This window comes from Mirounga angustirostris, unplaced genomic scaffold (genome assembly GCF_029215605.1).
Source record: "Mirounga angustirostris isolate CCGP_5_RB_7025 unplaced genomic scaffold, mMirAng1.0.hap1 SCAF_11, whole genome shotgun sequence".
Taxonomy (NCBI): Eukaryota; Metazoa; Chordata; class Mammalia; order Carnivora; family Phocidae; genus Mirounga; species Mirounga angustirostris.
In genome coordinates this window covers 96,944,428-96,966,598 of record NW_026991719.1, presented here as the reverse complement: position 1 = coordinate 96,966,598, position 22,171 = coordinate 96,944,428, and the positions used below count along the sequence as shown (strand labels likewise).

At 45.4% G+C, this 22,171-nt stretch overlaps 1 long non-coding RNA gene across 1 annotated transcript; it reads left to right on the top strand.

Moving 5' to 3' along the window:
• Positions 1 to 2,588: 2,588 nt before the first annotated feature.
• On the top strand, positions 2,589 to 9,156 carry LOC135362031 (uncharacterized). Its single transcript, XR_010406322.1, has 3 exons — positions 2,589 to 3,231; positions 4,753 to 4,831; positions 9,051 to 9,156. It is a non-coding gene; the product is annotated as an uncharacterized LOC135362031 (long non-coding RNA).
• The last annotated feature ends 13,015 nt before the right edge of the window (positions 9,157 to 22,171 follow it).

Genomic DNA, 22,171 nt, shown 5'->3' with positions numbered 1-22,171 from the left:
AAAACAGTGGGCAGAGAAGCATTCTGGGTGCTCTTCAAATGCCTTAGTTGTGTGGAGACAATATTTTAACAGTAAGAGCACGGCCTGTTTTCAGAGGCCGAGGAGCTAAGAACTTTGTAAAAAACCCGAAAAACTGCCCACATAGTAGTTTCTAGCATCTAAGGTGGAGTTTGATTAAATTAACTTAAAAGTCCCTTCTAACACTGAAGTTCTGTAGTTACATGATTCCAATGGATTCATTTTTTTAAAGATTTATCTATTTATCTGAGGAGGGGAGGGGCAGAGGGAGACGGAGAGAAAGTCCCAAGCAGACTCCTTGCTGAGCATGGAGCATGACACAGGGCTCGATCCCACAACCCTAAGATCACGACCTGAGCTGAAACCAAGTCAGATGCTTAACTGACTGTGCCATCCAGGTGTCCCTGGATTAATTTTTATAACATACAGTCAGTCCTGTTCATGTGCTTTCTCTTCAGATCCAGAAACATCAATGCCTATGGTATATGACAAACTGCTATCCTGATCTGTTTATCTAATTGTTTGAGATATAATTGACATATAACATTGTGTAAGTTTAGGGTGCTTGCGTGGCTCAGGCGTTAAGCATCTGCCTTCGGCTCAGGTCATGATTCCAGGGTCCTGGGATCGAGCCCCGCATCGGGCTCCCTGCTCAGCTGGGAGCCTGCTTCTTCCTCTCCCACTCCCCCTGCTGGTGTTCCCTCTCTCGCTCTCTGTCAAATGAATAAAATCTTTGTGTGTCTCTCTGTCAGATAAATAAAATCTTAAAAAAAAAAATCGTGTAAGTGTAAAGTGTACAGCGTGTTGGTTTGATTTATTCTGATCTTAAAAAGTAAAAGGGAAAAGAACCCAACATACGCAATAAGCACATATTCTCTCACATACAGAACATCTTAACAAGTCGGGGTTTTGTAAATTAAAGTGAAGGAAATGAAGGAAAGGGCCGTGACCTCTGGCCTTCAAACTGCCAACCTTAATGGACTGAGTCTGAATATTATTTAATGACACTCCGCAGGAAGACAATCCCAGTCTCAGCTGCCTGGAGGAATCTGAAGTCCAATCATTACAAATAGCTGCCTGATGTCTGTGTGGCAATGGGAATGGAAGCAGCGTCATTACCCTCTACTCGGAAGCACCTGATGAAGGGATCAAGTCAGATTTTTAAAAATCACATTGTTATGCCTCCATACCTGACACATGTAGGTGCTCAGGATATGTATTCAATGAATGAGTCAAATACATCAATGGGTCAGGATTAGGAGGGTAGGGAGCAGTTTATTCCAGACTTTGTATCAAAGGCATAGAAGTGGTTGGAGACTGTGGCTCATTTGGGAAACAGCAGGAAGTTCAGTGGATCTGAAGTATTGAGTGCTCTGTGATGGGGGTAAAACAGCTAGGAATGAGGCTGGGCAGGTGAGACCAGATCACCAAGGGTTTCACATGCTCTGCGGGGGTTCTGGATCTCATCCTGGAGGCAAAGGGGGGGGGGGAGCTGGAAAAGGAATAGGAAAGGATTTGAAGCTGGGGGTGGGCTTTTAGGCTGGGTGGGGTGACAGGATTATCTTTGTGTTTTAGAGACCACTGTGGCTTCTGGTGTCAGATGGATGAGGACAGGAGCCCTGGCAGGCCACCCAGGAGGGTACAAGCCTAGAGGTAAGGTGCTCTGTGAGGAGACTCTTTGGCAGTTGTGCACACAGGGTGAGGGCCTGAGCTTGGCGGTGGGAGCAAGACAAATGGAGAGAGATTAAGTACAGAATGAGCTGGCAAAGCGGTCTTGATAGAAAACAGTGAAAGTAGCACCCCCCACAAAACCCAATGACATTTACCAGCTAATCAAGTAGAAAACGGAGCCATGTGTTCGCAGCAGCAGTGAGAAATAGCCCCGGGGGTTAGTTGACAGTAAATCTAATATTTGTCAGCTATGATATGGCAGTCAGGAAAGCAAATGCCATCCTAGGGAGCTGGAGTAGAAAAATCTACTGTCTAGACAAGGGACGTGACTGTCCCAGTCTGCTCTATGCAGAAGGGTCTGTGCCTCGCGGCTGGCGGTTAGGGGGGAGGAGAGACTTATTTCCCACCTTCCACTTTTGAAAGATAATAAAGGAATTGGCTTAAACTCAAAGAAGAGCCTTGAACTCGGTTCCTTGGAGCAACAGAGCCTGGAAGAACTGTGGGGCCAGATTTGTCTTCAAATTGTTGGGCCCTTGTGGGAAGAGGGGCAAAGCTGCCTTTGTTGGCTTCAAGGGGGCAGAAGTTACCAGGGGGCCGGTTTCGCTCAGCCTCGTGCTACCCAAGGGGCTGTTCGTGGTGCCAGTGAGTCCTTGTCCCTGGAAGTCGTCCAGCCTAGAGGGCAGAGCCCCTGTACATAGGACAAACAACAACAACAAAACACAAACGCAACACGCAGCACTGCGGGGACAGGGTCAGTGGATGACCTTCGAGATTCTTGCTGACCCTGTGATGTGCAAGTTCTGGCCAGGCGGGTGCACGTTTCGCGGCAGCCCTGCTGGGGGATGAGGAGGACAACAGCACCTCTCTCATTAGCTCTTTAAATACTCACTCATTCAAAAGAATAGGTCGCGCGGGGGCTCGGCAGACCAGGTGAGTTGCAGCCTTGAAATCAGTGTAACTTCGTGCGGGGGCCTGGGCACAGCCTCGCCATCGTCAGGAGCAACCGCGCAGTGGGATAAACTTTGGCTGCAGCTTTGCCGCACGAGAGGGGCGGGGTTACTTGAATGGGTCCTCAGGAGAAGGCGATTGGCCCCGGGGGAATCGAGGGGGCGGGACTAGCCCATTGTTGCCATTGGTCCTGCGGGCCAGTTGAGGGATGGCAGCGAGGGGGCGGAGCCGGCCAGGGGAGGCAATTGGTCTGGCGAGAGCCCACCGAGGGGAGCAGGCGGGCGGGCGAGCCCGCAGCCGGGAGCCGGGGGCACGGGGCCGGGAAGCAGCCGCGGCGAGCTCGCCAGGGCCGCAGCCGGGCGAGGGGCGCACGGGGCGTTGGCACCGGGGCGCGCGCCTGCGTCGCCGACTTGGATGCGGCGGGGACGCTTCTGCGCCGGGTGCGCTCGGCGCGAGCCATTCAACAGCTGGCCTCGCGGGCCACAGTCGCAGGGAGCGACCGGGAGCGTTGGCCGTTGCGACTGCGGCTGCCGTAGCAGTCCCGCTACCCCAGCGGAGGCCGGAGTGGAGACGCAGCGGCTCCTTAGACTCCCGGTAAAATGCCCCCCCCGCTCTGCTCGCAGGCAGGCAGCCACGTCCCGCTGCGTCTCGGCCCGCTGGCCGCCCCGGCCTAGGGGGGCTCCGGGACCTTGCAGACAGAGCCACGCGGGGCCCTGGGTGGGCGCCGGGGAGGGGATGCGCGGGAGACCCGGGCCACCCCCACCTGCCCCTGCAGAGTCAGCTTTTCCAGAGATGCGCCTGGGCTCTCCCCCTGGTCCTCTCTCTTCTCCCTAGACCGTGCCGCACCTCCTCGGGCCCTGGCGCCACACTAGGGGGCGCTCTGGCACCCGCTCCGGGGCTCCCTCAGGCCGCTGTTCCAGCAGAGGTCACTCGAGGCACTCCCCTGGGCTACGCTGGCAGTGGCATCCCGCTTCTGGGAACTGAAGGTGCCCTCTCCTGTTCGAGCCACACGCCAAGGGCCGGGGCTTCCTCCCCCTGCTCCGCCTGCACTCACCCACTTAATCCTGAGCAGGGCTGCACCGCCTCCGCCCCACTGGTGACCGGCTCCTTGGCTTCACTTGTCAAGAGTCTCGCCTGAGGTTTCTGCTACGGGTGCAATAATACCATTTCCAGTCTGACTGGGAGAGCGGGACTCACCCACAGGAAGCCCCGGGTCCTGAGCTTGGGTTGGGGGTCAGCGGGGCGAGGGGAAGAAGCAAGTTGGAGAGGCCCAAGCTTGTGGGAGAAGCTGCGATTCCCGAACTGGGGGCGGGGGGTGGGGGGAATCGAGGGTAGTCTCGGTCCTTGGGACCCGCGTCCTCACGTTTGTTCTCCTGCCTTTTCTGCGGTTTTTTTTTTTTTTTTTTTGGAAGCCAACCGTTACCGGAGAACTTTTGAGGGCTGCTAACACTGAGGCGGGACTTACTTGTATTGGAACACGGGCTTCTTAACCTTTGGGGTCTCTTCATTTTCCCCGCATCTTTTCCAGTTTGAGAATAAGGTCTCGAAGATCAGGCCCATGTTGTGCTTTTTTTTCTTGCCTGCCTCTGCTGCTAACTTTGCAGCTTGGTGCTTTGGGAGTAGTGTATACTTGTCCGGCGGGATCGGTGGGGCTCAGCCCTCAGGCTGAGGAGGCCACTCCTTGGGATCATCTAGTTGGGACCTCTCAAGGGTTTTGTTTGTTTGGTTGCTTGCTTGCTTTTTAAAGGGTATGGCATTCCAGGAGTCACATTTTTCTGTGCCCCGGTTTTTGTTTGGGAGGGAGTCACTCAAAGCACGAGTAACTGGAAGGGGGGCGGGGTGTAAATTGCACGAAGGTATTTTTACTCTGATTCTTGTTAAGCCCAGAGAAAAGTGAAAGTGCCAAGTGGGACAAGCCCTCTGGCACCAGTGACCAGGGGATCCCAGCCATGGTGCTTGGGGCAGGATGAATGGGCCTGATCTGAGGTGTAGTAACACTGGGCGGACAGGGCCTGCAGAAGCCATCCTGAAGCCATCTTGGCTCCTGTTGAGAGTCACGGGCTTCCCATTTAATCCCAGCCAAAATGACGCTTGCTGTGTGGCCCATTTGTCCAGGTTCCCCGCATCATACACTCGTGTGAAGAGAGTGGACACTGACTGGCTTCGTGTATCATCTCCAGCATCAGAAGGAAAGGTGAGGAGCCTGGAGCAAGGAATGTGAAGGAGGCCCTGTGGGGGAGGGGGAGCGATTGTTTCTCTCTGTCCCTGGCTACCTGTGTCTCTTCCCAGCAAGGATTTCTGCCGCTGCTTGAGAGAGGGACTTTTACGGAGTCGGTTCAGAGCCAGGGTTGGGTTACTTAGGCAACTCTCGGATTTAGTGTCCACTTGGGTCTTTGTGAGTTCTAGGTTCTATCCAACATGGCCCTGGAACTTTAAGAAGCGTTAAAGCCAAGCTAGGAACTGAGGTAGACCAATGCCCGGGGCTCGTTCTGAGCAAATGTGGGCCGTGTGGAGTCCATTGGTGCTTTGCCCAGAAGAGAGAGACAGTGTAAGGCCGGAACACTTTATGGGAGGAGAGGGAGGTCAACCGTAATAGGAATAAGAGTTCACATTAATTGAGCACTTACTGGGAGTTAAGTATTTTATTCGTATCATTTCCCTTAATCCTTCACAATTTCTGTAAGGTAGGCACTATGACTGATCATCTTCTGAAGCTCAAAGAAGTTTGGTAAATCATCCAGCTGCTTGATGGGAGAGGTGGGATTTGAACCCAGGTCTCCTAGGCACGAGCCCTTGAGCTCACAAGCATTTTCCTGTTTACTGTCACAAAGGCTTCCTAAAGGAGGTGGGGGGTGAGCCAGGCTTTGAAGGGTGGGTGGGATTTACATAGGGAGAGAGGCGGTCTGGCTGAGGGGATCACTGGTTTTGACTTTGAAGGAGCCCGAGGAACGCTGGCCCAACTAGAATGGGGAAGGGACACAGGAACACGATGAAATATAAGGCTACTGAGGTGGGGTGGGCTCACGTTTCGGAGAGCCTGGACAGGAACTTGGGATTTGATGTCATAAGAATTAGGGAGATGCTGGGAATTTTTCACCAAGGAAGAACACAGTGAAACCAGTGTCAGTCCCTTGGCGGGCCCTCCTTGGGTCCCCAAGCCTATCCCCCTATCCCCCGTCCTGCTCTTTCTTGAGAACCTTGCCCGGTTGTCAGCATATTTAACTTCTGTTTTTAAATTTCCTGAACCCTCGGGGAGCATCAGTTGCCTGCAAACAAACAGATTCTGGGGTTCAGTGTACAGAAGGAGCAAGCTAGGAGAGGGGCCCCAGATCAGCCTCAGATGGGTGTGCTTCAGCCTCCCCAATATTTTAAAAAGCCACTGAATTAGGGGTCAACATTGAAAACCCAAAAGATCTTGGGGCGCCTGGCTGGCTCAGTCGGTGGAGCATGCGACTCTTGATCTCAGGGTTCATGAGTTTGAGCCCCAAGTGGGGGGTAGAGATTACTTAAAAAAAAAAAAAAGAAAAGAAAAAAACCAAAAGATCTCAGTAAAAATCGGATTTTCCAGTTTCTCTGGAAACCTCAGAATGATGTTGATCCGTGTTCCACCTGCAGAGGGCAGAGCTGTGCCTGATGGACTCCCTTAGCTGGGGCCTGAGTGCTCCACATCCGCCCAGTCCTGGCACCTCCTTGCTCCCTGCTGCTGGAGGCCCCAGACCACCACTCTAGGGAAACAACCCCCACTCGGGAAGACTGATTCAGGATCAGCTTCTTGTGTTACTAATTGCTGGACATGCAGTAGAGCCGACTCAGAAATGCAAATAAAGACCCCCCCCCCCTCCCCGGGAGGTCGGTGTCACTGGGGACGGTCTGATGGCCAGGAACTGAGCATTATCCACAGGTGGCACCTTTCTTTTGGGCTGGGGCTTTGGAGCCCATGTTGCTAGGGCCCCGAGGAGACATTTTGGTGGGTCTTGCTGTTCCCCTCCATCCTTTGCTTGGACTCGGGTTTTCTTTCTGCTGCGGACCTGGTGGATACGTATAGCAGGTAGGTGGAAATGGTAAAAAGAGTTCAGGGGGAGAAAAAGAACTCAGGAACGACTACCTAGTGACCAGCATGTTAAGCATGTCAGTCCAGAAGTCCCCGAAGGCACTCCCTGTGTTCCGGATGGACAGGCGTAAGCCATTTCTGCATTGGCATTTGGGGTGGTGGGCTCTTCATTGTGCAGAGGACGTTCAGCACCTCTGTGGCCCCCAGCTGACCACATGGCAGCGGTGTCCTTCCCTCCGCCGGCCCCTGTGACAACTATAACCCACTGTTGCTACACGCGTCCCAGTGCTCTTGAAGGGAACATATTCCAGAAGCCCAGAAGCATATTCCCAGGGCCTCTCACCCTCATTCCATGTGAAAGGGTGTTCAGACCCTTTTCACTTACCTGTGGCCCAGAAGTATCCTCTGCTTCTTGTGGCACTCGCCATTTGATTGCTCACATTCCAGTTTGCCTTCGTTTCTTTTTCTCTCAGACTCCGTTCTTTGAGGGTGACCCCTCACTGTAGCCCCCAAAGTATCACAAACAGTATAGTTGCTTGGTAGGTACACCTGATGGATCTTGACGACATTCATTCCCTGAATAACATTAATAGCTCTAGAAGCCCAAAGGAGCATTTCGCTGTTCAGCTCTAGGCGCTATTATTAGTATTTTCAATATGGAAGTAACACCATTTAAATGTAGCTGATGTGCATCATCTCTGAGGTAAAGTTTAGCATTATGAATGCTAAATGCCCTCGATGTGCCAGACACCATTCTAGGCTCTGAAGATAAACTGGTGACCCAGACAGATGCCATCCCTGCCCTCAGGGAAATTCCAGACTGGGGGTGGGGGCAGGGCAGATAAAAGCCACGTTAACAAATGCACCGGACGCTTGAGCCTGTCAGTGTGACAGTGGAAATAAGATGGGCGTTATGCCTCAACACTACAGGCTGGGGGGTGGGGGAGCTGTCTATTTAAGAGAGTGTTCTGGGAAGGCTTCTCTGAAGAGGTGACATTTAAGCCAAATCTGAGAAATGAGAAGGAGCCAGCCATGAGAAAATCTTAGGGGAGAGAGCACTTGAGCCAGAGGGAACCGCAAGTGCAAAGGCCCTGTGGTGCATTGGAGGACCAGCAAACGGGTGGAGATGGAGAGAGAACAAGAGCAGTAGGGGAGAAGGGTACAAAATGAGTTGAACCAGGTGAGCAGGGGCTGGATTTGAGGGTAAGTAGTTTGAATTTTGTTCAAAGCATGATGAGAAGCCCCTGGAGGGTTTTGAACAGAGTGACACGATCTGATTTAGGGTTAAAAAAAAGATCATTTTGCCTGTCACTTAGCATAGACTCTATGGGAGCAAGGACAGCAGGAGAGACTAGTTGGGAAGCTGTGGCAGTAATCCAGGTTCCAGATGGCTCTGGCTTGGACCCGGCGGCAATGGTGGACCTAGCCTTGGAATGTGGTAAAGGTGGGGTCAGGAAGACTTGGCTCAAGGGTCGAATGTGAGGGGAAGGGAGGGCCAGCTCCTGATTTCGCGCCTGAGCACCTGGGAGGAGGGTGGCTCTGGTTAGGGAGATGGGAATCACTGGGTGGGTGGGGGGCAAGTGGAGGCGGAGAGCAGGTTGTGGGGCAGGGCATGGAACTTAAGAGTTCTGTTGCACTTGTTAGCTTGGGATGCGAACGGGACCTTCAGGTTGGAGACCTCGAACAGGCTGTGGATTATCAGTGTGGGCTGGAGCCAACCTTTAATTTTTATTTAATTTCATAAAAAGCGAAATGCAAACTCAAGTCACTTCAGGTGGGCCCTTTAATACTACTGATGTCATGATAAATTGTCATCATCTTTCACAAGAGCATGAGCTATATAATATGTCATGAGCTATATAAGCCCATTCCTGCCCTCCAACATGGTAACATGTTTTGAGGAAATGATGTGTTAAGAGACGTGTACAAAGATGTTCATAGTGGTTCTCTTTCCCGTACTTGTAGTATAGAGTAGCAGTGGTACCCCTTTGGAAAGAGTGCTCTTTCAGTCAAAAAGACTAATTGGAAAATGCAAATCCCTGGAGACGGGGGAATAGCCAACCAAATACAAAGTAAGTCTCTCCAGCATTTCTCTATAGAGTTTCTTTCTATATAGAATTTCTGCAGAAATTTGCGGTGGCCACGAAAAATGAGAAGTGTGTTGACCACGTTGATATCTGGAATTGCTATTAAACAGGTACAAAAACAAAAAAACGGGTACAAAAACCAGATCGTGATGGTCTGTAAGCACAACTATGTAAATCTCAGCGCTGTCTGTGCCCAAAGTCGTAAATATACAGGTGCCTTATTTTTTCAAACCATTTCATCTGCTTTTGACTTTGTCCGCCTTTCTCTCTTACAGCGTTCGGTGGTCCAGATGCTACAACGTAGCAGGCTACCGTGACGAGCTCATGTGAACTGTGGCTTCTCCAATCGTTCCTTCCTTGATCACATTTTCGCCATAAGGTATTGGGGAATATCCTCTTCTGTAGGACTTGTATTCAAATAAGTTCACCTCGAGATTATTGAAAGGTGGGGAAATAACTGCTTAGTTGTACAAAGCCCAGTCCCATGTAAGGCTTGCTTTCCCCCTGTAGGTGGCGACTGGCGGGCAGGGATTTTGACGGTCCTTTTCAGATGGGAAGGTAACCCTGAGAAGGAAAACATTGGTTACACCATGAGATGCACTTCCCACAAATCATGCCCTGACTGTTCAGTGAGTGAGGCAAAAAGATTCCCAGCCACGTTGCTTTAAATCCCTGGTAGCTCTTATTTTGTAACGTGAAGGAGAGAAAGCAACAAGTCTGCCTCAGTAGCGTTATAGTATATTAATCCAAGATATGAAGTGGTGTTCCTGGCTGGAAAGGGTTGTTTTACAACAAGAATGTTTCTGGTGCTGAAGAAGGGGCCAAAGACCACAGGATCAGTCAGCTGGGTCTGCTCACTGTCCTGTGCATATTTAAAAAAAATAGCGCCCGCCTCCAAATTAAAAAAGAAATAAAAAAACAGCTTCCTCCCATGCTCCTGTCCTCACCAATATATAGCATTATGTAAATGCATTCGCATGGAAAGGCCTAACACAAATCTTTCCTTAGGTTAATTTATTTTTATTGGTTTTATTTATTTATGTATTTATTTAAGATAGAGCATGTGCACACAAGTGGGGGAGGGGCAGAGGGAGAGAGAGAATCTCAGTGCAGGGCTCGATCTCATGACCCTGAGATCATGACCTGAGCCCAAATCAAGAGTCAAATGCTTAACCGACTGAGCCACCCAGGCGCCCTGATTAATTTTTATCAGTTTTAGAAACTCTTTGCTTTTACAAACATTATCACACCAAGGAACCATTAGTATGAGCTTTCAAAATAAGGAAACGAAAACAGGAAATTAAGTTGCCCAAAGAGATGAATTAACAGGAATCCAGGTTTCTTCAGTTCAGGGTCAGAATTTCCTGTACTATTAGGGAAATGCAAATCAAAACCACCGTGAGCTATCTATCACCTCACACCTCACCTGTCAGAATGGCTAGTGTAAAAGGCAAGAAATCACAAGTGTTGGCCAGGATGTGGAGAAAAGGGAGCCCTTGTGCACTGTCGGTGGGAATGTAAGTTGGTGCAGCCACCGTGGAAAACAGTGTGGAGATTTCCTCAAAAAAATTAAGACTAGAACTACCATATGACCCAGCCAGTCCATTACTGGATATTTACCTGAATATGAAAACACTAATTTAAAAAGATATATGCACCTCTATATTTATCGCAGCATCATTTATAGTAGCCGAGATAGGGAAACAACCTAAATGTCCGTTGAGGGATGAATAGATAAAGAAGATATGGAAGATACGTACACACACACACACACACACACACACACACACACACAGGAATACTACTCAGCCGTAAAAAAGAATGAGATCTTGCCATTTGTAACAACGTGGATGGACCTAGAGGATATTATGCTAAGTGAGATAAGTCAGAAGGAGAAAGACAAATACTCTATGATATCACTCATACGTAGAATCTAAAAACCAAGCCACACGAAGACAAACAAAACAAAGCAAAAACAAATTCATAGATACAGAGAACAGATCAGTGGTTACCAGAGGGGAAGGGGGATGGAGGATGAGCAAAAGGGGTACAGGGGGGTCAAGTGTAGGGTGATGGATGGTAATTAGACTTTTGGGAGTGATCACTTTGTAGTGCAAACAGATGTCAAATTACAGTGTTATACACCTGAAACTTAATAATAAAGAAAAATGGTCGAACTAAACTCTACCTTAGAGCAGATTTTCTTTGAGTGCTGGTAGAAGAGATTCTCCCTCAGCAGGACTCCGGAATTCAGTGGTCACTAATTTATCATTGCTGCGTGGCTGTGGGTCCCCAGAAGTCCCTTTCTCTCTGTCCCCAAAGCCCCCAGTGCCCCAATAAACCCTCTGGGATCATCTTGATTTGTAGTCATTTGACGGGTCCCGTATTGGCTCTCTTTCTGTTACTGCAATACTGAGTGCCATTCATTTTAATGATGTGATTTTTAATTTTGTCAAGATCAGAGCATATGGTCAGCCTCAGTTTGAAAATTGCTGTTTGGGTTAATGGTGTGTCAAAACACGTGAATGTTTATCTAGGACCTCTCAACTGGAGAGCCAGGGAATATTTCTCTTTGGTCAAGAGTCCCTGGGTTCTGTACTAGCCAGGAAACTGGAAACTGGCTAGGTGGCTTTGACCCAAATACATTTGGCTGCCCCACTGACTATAAATATGTTGATAGAACCTTATCCATCTTAAATGCGTTCAAAATGACCAACTTTAAAGGTTCAAAGGCCTGGAAGGAAACAGAAAGGCAGCAAAGAACTACTTTGAAAGACGATATGCAGTTGTGCAGATGGTCCCATTTTTTTTTCACTGTTTTTAAAAAAACCTGCCTCGTTGACATGGCCTTTGCTAGCACTCTGATAGCAAATATTTATGAGTGTGAGGAAAAGCGAGAGAGGAGGAATAGCGCATACTTTGCTTATGACTGAAATGCTTTTAAAGTTGTAAAGTTATACTTCTGATCTAAAAGCCCCGTGACATGGGGGCGCCTGGGTGGCTCAGTCGTTAAGCGTCTGCCTTCGGCCCAGGTCATGATCCCAGGGTCCTGGGATGGAGCCCCGCATCGGGCTCCCTGCTCTGCGGGAGGCCTGCTTCTCCCTCACCCACTCCCCCTGCTTGTGTTCCCTCTCTCCCTGTCTCTCTTTCTGTCAAATAAAATGAATAAAAATCTTTAAAAAAAAAAAAGCCCCAAGACATAGCAGAGGACTCTTTCTGAAAGAAGGTATTGGAGTGGCTTTGGATGCAGACCCAGCAGAATTTCTGGAATTTTCACTGCTGGTCAAAAGAGCCATTTTAAGCTTGTGAGAACATCTCAAGACCGGTTTCTTTTCTCTGTTCTCTTATCCTGCTGCTGTTTGGTCAGCTTCGCCACCAGGTATAGAGACAAGAAAGGTGAGGTGAACAGATGACTAGAGAAAGCAGTCTTTTTCTCTGCGAATCTGCTAGAAACGTTCTGGCCCTGGGAGCGGGTTGAGTGAAATGCCTGTGTACACGAGATACTGCTGGAATGCATGCTGTGTAAACGTTATTGAATGACCATCATTTTTGAAGGCTGGAGGAGCTCTCGTTCGCCTTTGCAAAGGTGTTAAAGAATAAGCTTTCTCAGAAGTGTTGCTTTTAATCGCAAGGACTAGAAGAAAGGTGTGGGCATGTGGGAGGTGTGGGACTGGGGAGGTCATGGTGGAACATTAAGAGAATGTGAGAAGAGTTAAACTTTTTATTAAAATTCAGCTTTTTATAATTTATGGAGGCATAACTATGGCATTCCTTGCCAACCGGGCTTGGTTGATAACGAGGCTCTCAAACCTTCGTCGAATAAAGTGATCCGTGCCGCTGACAGCGATGGGTGAAAATGAAGGGAAAATTGTCAGTGAATTCTACCATCTCTAGCACAGATCTATGAAAGGGGAATTTAAAGGGCCAATTAGGATGTGCTAGAGAATCAATGTTGTCATGGCCTAATAACTGACAACTTGATCTCGGTGAGTCCATTTTTTTAAGTAGATATAGGTTTATTCCTATGTATAAATATGCGGAAAGTATATAACTGTATCTACTAAATAATATATCTCATTTAGAGCAGATTGGTTTTTGAATGTTTGTTTGGTTTAACCAGGGTTAAGAACAGGGATTGTATGGGGGACAGCATAAACCTTTGTAGATCTATTTTTCAAGAGCAAAGTAGGGCCGTATACAGCTTTTAAAAACATTTTAAAATTTAAATTCAATTTAGTAAACATACAGTGTATTATTAGTTTCAGGGGTAGAATTTAGTGGTTCATCAGTTGCATATCACACCCAGGCTCATCCCAACAAGTTACCCCATCCCCCCACCCACGGGCCCTATGCACTTTAACTAGATTCAAGGACTGGCACAATTTAAACTTGGAGTTGAGAAACTATCATGACAAAGAAGAAAGCACCTGTTAGTTGAGTACTAAGTGTAACTATGAGTATTTTCCAGTAACATCTGTGAGCTTTTGCTAGAAAATAAATATCAGTTGTGACTTAAACATTCTGCAGCCAGATCAGTGGTTGCTGGGGGCGGGGGAAGGATTATGAAGGGGCACGAGGAAACTTTCGGGGATGATGAGCATTTTCACTATCTTGATTGTAGTGATGGTTTCATAGGTTTGTGTACATAGGTCAAAACTCATCAAAATGTTTAGATACACGTGTAGTTTGTTATGTTATGAAACGTGGCCAATTGCTTCCTCATTATCCAAAGTTCTAATCTCCCAGGCTTCGGTCATGACCCACACAGATTTTGGTTATGGGAGCAGATGCCTGTGGGCCCTTCCAGTGATGGCGGACTGAGGGGTGTCTCCGACTGGGGAAGGGAGGTGCTGTTCTATGACTGTTTTGATCCTTTCTGGGCAAGTTTAGATCAGCAGTTGTGAACTGCCTCCTTTTAATCGTTTATCACCGTGTGACTTTCCTCTTTTTCATAAACAATTTTAATATAGGGACGCCTGGCTGGCTCAGTTGGTAGAGCGTGTGACTCTTAATCTCAGGGTCATGAGTTCAAGCCCCATGTGGGGTGTGGAGCGTACTTAAAAAATTAAAAAAAAACCCCAAAACACAAAACAGTTTTAATACAAAATTAACACATGCTTATTGTAAATATTAAAAATCAAAGGAATAAGTGTACAAAGTAAAAAGGGCAAGCCCATTCCTCTCCTATACTTTCAGTCCATTTACCAGTGGAGATAGTGTTCACAATTTGATGTCCATCTTTGCAGACTTTATATGTAGAGGGGCATGTGTGTGCCTGTGCATACCCATGCATGCATACTTATATTACTTTTATTACTTTATTATATTACTTGTACAAAAACAAGATCATATTGCACATTATTATCCTGCAACTTACTTTGTTTAAAAAAGATTTTATTTATTTATTTGAGAAAAAGAGCACAAGCAGGGGGAGGAGCAGAGGGAGAAGCAGGCCTCCACCGAGCAGGGAGCCTGACGTGGGGCTCAATCCCAGGACCCTGGGATCATGACCTGAGCCGAAGGCAGACGCTTAACCGACTGAGCCACCCAGGCGTCCCGTCTTGTAACTTGCTTTTAATTTTTCCCTGTAATAAGTATCACTGGCATCCTTCCATGTTAGGAAGTATGGAACTAGCCCTCCCTTTCTTCTTTCTTCCTTCTTCCTCTCCCTTCTTCTGCCTCCTCCCTCTGTCCCTCCTTCCTGTCTTCATGGTAGTAATCCTCCTCTTCTCCCTTTGTTTTTTGTTAGTTTTTGGCGGAGTTCTCCTTAAGGAAAAAGCATCACAACAGGAATTATTGTGCACCTATAAGCCAGGCACTGTCTCGTTAATTTTTAGTGATCTGGCAGAAGTTGCCAGTGACATTGTGGTAACACTGAAGCCATGACATACATAAAGAGCCTACTTCTTGGTACAGACTTGGTCCTATATATATATATATGTGTGTATATATGTATGAGAGGGGGCATGAGGGAGAGGGAGATATTTATATATAATATATAATGTATATTTATATTATATATACTTTTATATTATACATATATAATCTATCTCTATATATATATTAGAGAGGGGGTGCAGAGAGAGAGAGAATCTCAAGCAGACTCCACACCCAGCGTGGAGCCCGATACAGGGCTTGATAAGGGGCTTGATCTCATGACCCTGAAATCATGACCTGAGCACTGAAATCAAGAGTCAGACACTTAACCGATTGCACCACCTGGACGCACCCCCCCATATATATATTACAAGTTGTTAATTGAAGTATAATTAACATACAGTGCTATATTAGCTTCAGGTATACAACATATTGATTCACCAATTCTCTACATTACTCAGTGCTCACCACAATAAGTATTGTCACCATCTGTCACCAAAGAACGCTATTACCATCTTATTGACCATATTCTCTATGCTTCAATATTTTTATCTTATTATTTTTTACACTTCTTTTATGGAAGCATAATTAACATACAGCATTACATTCATTTCAGGTGTACAATATAATGATTCAACAATTCTATACATGACTCAGTGCTCATCACCATAAGGACACTCTCAATCCCCTTCATTTATTTCACCCACTGCCCCCCTTCTCTGGCAACAAGCAATTTGTTCTCTGAATTTAAGAGTCTGTTTTTTTCTGTTGTCTCCTTTTTCCGTTGTTTGCTTTGTTTCTTAAATTCCACATATGCAGTAATCCCATCCTGACATTTTATCCTAGGGCAATAGTTCAACAGAAGTTTGACTCTAGATTCACAAAGATACATATTAATAATAATAATGCCCATATTTATTAAGTGCTTATCATGTGCCAGCCACCGTTTTAAGCATGTTAGAATTATTTACTCATTTAGTCCCTGCATCAGTTAAATTACATGCTGTGATTGTGATGATACTTATACTAAAATGAACAAACCAAAGTATAGAGGACTTACACAGTTTGCCCAAAATTACAGAACTAGTAAGTGATAAGAGTTGGGATTTAAACCCAGGCAGTGTGGTTCCGGAACCCACAATCTTATCCCTATGCTGTATTCTGCCTCTGCTCTAAAGGCAATGTCTACAAGAGAAACAAAGTGAAAATAACCCAGACCCTCCATGAGAGGAATGGTTCTATAAATTATGGTAAGATCCTTCATAAACAAGACATTTCTAAAACAATACAGCATGAGTTTAAGATTATTCAAATTCTTAACATCATCCCCCGAAATTCTGATTCAGGAGGCCTGAGGTGAGACCCGGGAATATTTATTTAAGACAAGCCTGTCTGGATGCAGGTGATTCACACGACTATATTTTGTGAAACACAGCAACAGACCATGAAGTGCTTGAGGTCAGGGAATCCAGACATTCCTTCTTAAAACCCCAGCACTGAAGGACAGCACATAGAGCAGAAGAAGTGCTCCTCTGTCTCTTGAGCTGAACACCTCTCAGAGTCTCTTCTTCCTCCACTCTCTAAATGAGGGTGTTCCCCAGGGTTGCGTCCTTAGCCATCTTCTTTCTGGATTTCTCTTTACACATATGTAGCAAGTTACAGTTTCCAAATCACTTTCTCATACATTATATCCCTCGATCCTTAAAGCCTCAACTGACCATATAACATGCTCCCAATATTGCCCCTTCTTTCTCTTTCTTTCTTTCTTTGAGCTCTATGCCCAATGTGGGGCTCGAACTCACAGTCATGCTCTACTGACTGAGCCAGCCAGGAGCCCCTGCTCCATTTCTTAAAATCATAATCCACACACTATCTCTGCTTCTCTACTTCTTTTTAACCCTTCAACTTACTATAATTTGGGTTTTGCCCTCAACAGCCTCTATGCTGCAAAATTCTGTGGACACTTCTTGGGATGCCTGGCTCAGTTGGTAGAGCATGTGGCTCTTGATCTCAGGGTTGTGAGTTCGAGTCCCACGTTGGGTGTAGGGATCACTTAAAAATAAAATCTTAAAAAAAGTTTAGTGGATGTTTCTCTATTCTCATCTTACTTGACCTCTTAGGAATAGTTAATACTGCTGACTAACCCTCTTTCTTCACTCCTACATGTCTGGCTGCTCCTTCTGCCTTCTTGCTGAGCTCTCCTCCTCTCGGTGACTGCCAGATGTTGACTTTCCATGGGGATTGGTTCCTTGTTTTCTCACCCCAAGAAGAGCTCATCTACACCTGTCATTTTAAACATGATTTATTTGCTGAAGACATATTACATATAGAAAAAAAACCCCCAAAGGCACAACCAAAGTTAAGGGGAAACCAAAGGCAAAAACCAAGGCACAACAAATAGTTGAGGGAAAGGTAGATGAACAGGAACCCACAAAGAAGACGAAGAGGACCAACTAGGAAAGTGAGAGGAAAGCCAGAAGAGTGTGGTGGCCTGGAAGCCAAAGGGAAAGCAAGCTTCAAAAAGGCACGAGTGCCAGCTCCCATCTGTATTCACGGATGCACAGAAGGAAGACTGTAAAGAGCCACTGCAATTTTATAAAGAAGGACGTCATTGGTTAGTTAAAGAGATATGCAGTAGAATGGAACAATAACACAAAGAGAAACAGAGATGAGAAATCATATGGTCCCTGAGACAGATGAAAAAGTAGCAGCTTCAGTCCCTTAGCAGCTTCAAGAAGAAAAGTGAGCTTGGCAACAGTCCAAAAAAAAAAAAAAATCTAGTGCCTTGGTGGACCATAAGTTCATTATGAACTGACATGTGCCTCAATATTTTTAAAAAATAAGATTGGAAAATTAGGGTGCCTGGGTGGCTCAGTTGGTTAAGCGACTGCCTTCGGCTCAGGTCATGATCCTGGAGTCCCGGGATTGAGTCCCGCATCGGGCTCCCTGCTCGGCGGGGAGTCTGCTTCTCCCTCTGACCCTCCTCTCTCTCATGCTCTCTGTCTCTCATTGTCTCTCTCGCAAATAAATAAAGTCTTAAAAAAAAAAAAAGATTGGAAAATTAGCTCCATATTCTGGAAGAGCATTTTAAAATATTCTTAAACATTTAATCTTAAAGCCTGTGAACCACAGGGGAAGAAATGAGAACAACTGTTTCATTTCTTATTGTTTTTGGGAAACAAGGATTTGCATTGGGGATTTTATTTTTTTAAGTTTGTTTGTTGGTTTGCTTGTTTCTTTCTTTCTTTAATCTCTACACCCAACCTGGGGCTTGAACCTAACACTCCCAGATCAAGAGTCGCACGCTCCTCTGACTTGAGCCAGCCAGACTCCTGTGTTGGGGATTTTTTAAAAAATATTTTATTTATTTATTTGGCAGACAGCACAAGCAGGCAGAGGGAGAGGGAGAAACAGGCTCCCCGCTGAGCTGGGAGCCTGATGTGGGACTCGATCCCAGGACTCCGGGATCATGACCTGAGCCAAAGGCAGTCGCTTAACCAACTGAGCCACCCAGGCGCCCTGGGGATTTTTTTTTTTTTTTTTTTAGATTTTATTTATTTATTTGACAGAGAGCACAAGCAGGGAGAGTGGCAGAGGGAGAGGGAGAAGCAGGCTCTCTGCTGAGGAGGGGGAGCCTGATGTTGGGCTCTATCCCAGGACCCCAGGATCACAACCTGAGCCGAAGGCTGTCGCTTAACCAACTGAGCCACCCAGCCGCCCTGTGTTGGGGATTTTAACGGAGACTGGGTTTTGATTTTTAAGAACAATTGGGTCCTCTTGGGCAAGTCTGAAAATAACTCAGATGCTTCCTAATCCAGGTGTAGAGTCCTATCCCTGGAGAAACAGCTGAGAAAAGATACTCTAGAGCAGAGAGCTCAAGGACTGGCAAGCCCGTGAGTCATGCAGATATGTTTATTTGCTAACCGGCAGTGCTTTTAAATTGTTTAAATTGATTGCCAACATCTGAAAATCAGATTTCACATAAGGACCTAGATTGCTGGTCTCTTTGGAATAATAGGAGTATCTGGCCATCCAAGGCCCTTCTTCCGTCACTGTGGCTGGGGCTGAGGAGTGGCTGTCCCTTTAGATCATCCCATTCCTCGGTCTCTGCTCAGTACCCTTTGCTCCCTGAGACCATCTTGCTGTTTGCTCTAGTTACCTGAGTTATATCCTTGGCTATAGAATTTACTGCTTATTTTGACTTCACTTGGAGATGGAGGTGATAGCCAGTTATTTGAAAACTGTCAAAAATTCAGTTCATCAAACACTGTAAAATAGTATTTGACTCATTTCTCTCCAAATTTGATAAAAGCCTTTTTGACACTTCAGAAAAATGGAAATCTGGCTAAAATATAGACACTTGTTTTATTCTGTAGAAATCGCCCTTGTGAGGGACATGAGGCATATGGCAAATCTCAAAAAGTTTATGATTTTTAGTAGTCTTTGTGAATTTAATTTTAAGTAGAAGAACTTTTTAAATAAGATCCATTTATAATTTGAAACAAGTGACTAAAAAATGCATCTATTGAAAGTTTGATTAAATAGAATGTTTTTGTTAAAACTACTTTACAAAAAGTCATAACTCAATTTCTGGACTTTATTCCCATGCATACATGGTTAGGACAAATTCGTATCCAAATGACACTATAATAAGCAGCTTTGAGAATTTTTTTTTTTAAAGTAGTCTCTATGCCCAATGCGGGGTTTGAACTCACACCCCTACTAAGCCAGCCAGATGCCCCATGTTTTTTTATTTGCAGTTATTTCTCTAGGATAAGTTTCTAGAGCAGGTTACTTGATCAAAGGAAATGAGCCAATTATTTTTTATGGTTCCTGGTTTGTTTTGCTAAATTATTATAGAAAAAAATGATTTACATTATATCTAGCAAGATATGGATATGAAGGTACCTGTGTTTTTTCTTCCCAAAACCCTCCCAGAAATTGGTTTTTATGATTTTTACTCATTTGTGTAAAAACTATTAAGTGGAATTATGTATCTTGAAATTAATTAGGAGCTAGATGTTTGTATCAGTTAGCTATTGTTGTGTAACAAACCATCCCCAAACTTAGTGGCTTAACAGCGATTTATTATTTCTCACAAGTCTATAGGTTGGCAGGACTGTTGTGCTTGCTCACAGGTCCGTGGTTAGTTGGTGGGTTGGGGACTGGCTGGTTTAGGATGGCTCATCTGCCACAAGGGGGCTCTTTTTCATGTGGCCCGGCATCCTCCAGCAGGCTAGCTCAGGTGTGTCCTCATGGCATGGCTGGGTTCCAGGAGAGTAAAGGCCACTTGAGACCTAGGCCTAGAACTGGCACTTTGTCACTTCTGCCACATTCTAGTGGCTGGGAAAAAAAAAAAAAGGCCAGCTCACATTCAAAAACTGGGGGAAAATAGACTCTGTCTCTCGATAGCGATAACTCAAAGTCACATTGCAGAGTATGGATATGGGGCTGGGTGGAAACCTAGGATTGTTTTTGCAACTGTTATACCACGACATTCAAATGAATGTTGTCTTTCAGAGTTGTCATCTTTCAAAGCTCTAAACTCATTCCAACGAAGTACGAACTAATTAAAAAAGAATTAGAGCCTTTATTGGAATCTCCTTTTAAGGGGGGGTGGTGGTGGTTATAAGCCAATTAAGAAAATCAGTTTTTTTAAAAGATTTTATTTATTTATTTGAGAGAGAGAGTGAGAGAGAGAAAGCACGAGAGGGGGAAGGTCAGAGGGAGAAGCAGACTCCCCGCTGAGCCGGGAGCCCGAGCCGGGTGTGGAACTTGATCCTGAGACTCCAGGATCATGACCTGAGCCGAAGGCAGACGCTTAACCCACTGAGCCACCCAGGCGCCCAGGAAAATCAGTTTGTTTTTTATAGTCACCCATTTTATGCAACATTCTTGATTCTGGGTAATTTTTGATAATTTCTAAATATCAAATCCATGAGAAAAGAATTTCAAAATTGACCTCCATCAAGACTATTTAAAAGAATGTAACCCAGACTTTGAAATCAATCCAAAAGGAAGCATTCTAAAATGTTTAACACAAAGGCAGTATCACTGGAATAAGTGGAAAGAGCATGACAAACCTGATTACTTTGAAGTGATTAACTATGTGTGTATTTTTTTCGGGAATGTTTTTTAAAACCTGTTACTTTAAGGGCGCCTGGCTGGTTAGTGGTTTAAGTATCTGCCTCCGGCTCAGGTCATGATCCTGGAGTCCTAGGAGTCCCAGGATCGAGTCCTTCAGCAGGGAGTCTGCTTCTCCCTCTGATCCTACCCCCTGCTTGTGCTCTCTCTCTCTCTGTCAAATAAATAAAATCTTTAAAAAAAAACAGCTTATGCAAACTCAAGGAAATTGATTTGGATTGTCCTTTATGGACAGTTATTTTGTAAATGGGTATTACATGCAACTGATGAATCACTAAATTCTGCCCCTGAAACTAATAATACACTATATATTAACTAAATTGAATTTAAATAAAAAATTTTTAAAAAGAATTATGTACTTATAAAGTTAACCAAGATTTAATAGTAAATTTTGTGTTAGAATTTCCATCAGCTAGTCGTATATGTTTGAGTCTAAACCTCCCTCAAGCTGACGGTGAGAAATTCAGGTTATATGGAGTCTGAATATATACACTTTAGAAAGAACTCCTCTTTTGGGAAGTTCTCTTTGAAGTCAGCAAATAGGAGCAGAAATCCTTAAGTCCCAGTATTAGCAATCTTATTCACCTTGGGGCAGCTTAAAAGAGTTTGTTAATATGAAATGTCAGTTTTTATGGGAGTCTACCTTTGAGATCAGTCACTCAATAGATTGGAGATTTGGAATCTTGGGGTTTCAATGTGTGGGCAAGTCATTTCATTTTCCTGAATCCATCTGAATTTCCCCATCTGTAAAACAGGCATGAAAATGCCTACTTAGAGGTTGCTTCATGAATCAGATGGGATAAAGTAAGACCAATGCCACTAATAAATAATCTTCATGGTTTGTGTTTTTTTGAGAACGTCCTGTGTGCCAGGCCCTATTCTAAGGATTTCACACGTACTCGCTCACTGTATCCTCTCGGAAATCCTAGAATCTCTATTTTTCAGTGAAGGAAATGGAAACACACAGTACAGTTGACCCTTGAACAGCATGGGTTTGAACTGCATGGGTCCACTTATATGTGGAATTTTTTTCGATAAATACAGTACTGTAAATGTATTTTCCCTTATGATTTTTTTTTTAAAGTAATCTCTACCTGCAATGTAGGGTTTGAACTCAAGACCCTGAGATCAAGAGTCACACACTCCACCAACAGAGCCAGCCAGGGGCCCCTATATTTTTTCCTTCCTTATGATTTTCTTAATAACATTTTCTTTTCTCTAGCTTACTTCATTGTGAGAATATGGTATATCACACATCTGACATACCCAATGGGTGTTACGTGATTGTTTCTGTTATTGGTAAGGCTTCCGGTCCATGGTAGGCTATTAGGAGTTAAGTTTTGGGGGAGTCACAAGTTATACGTCGATTTTTGAC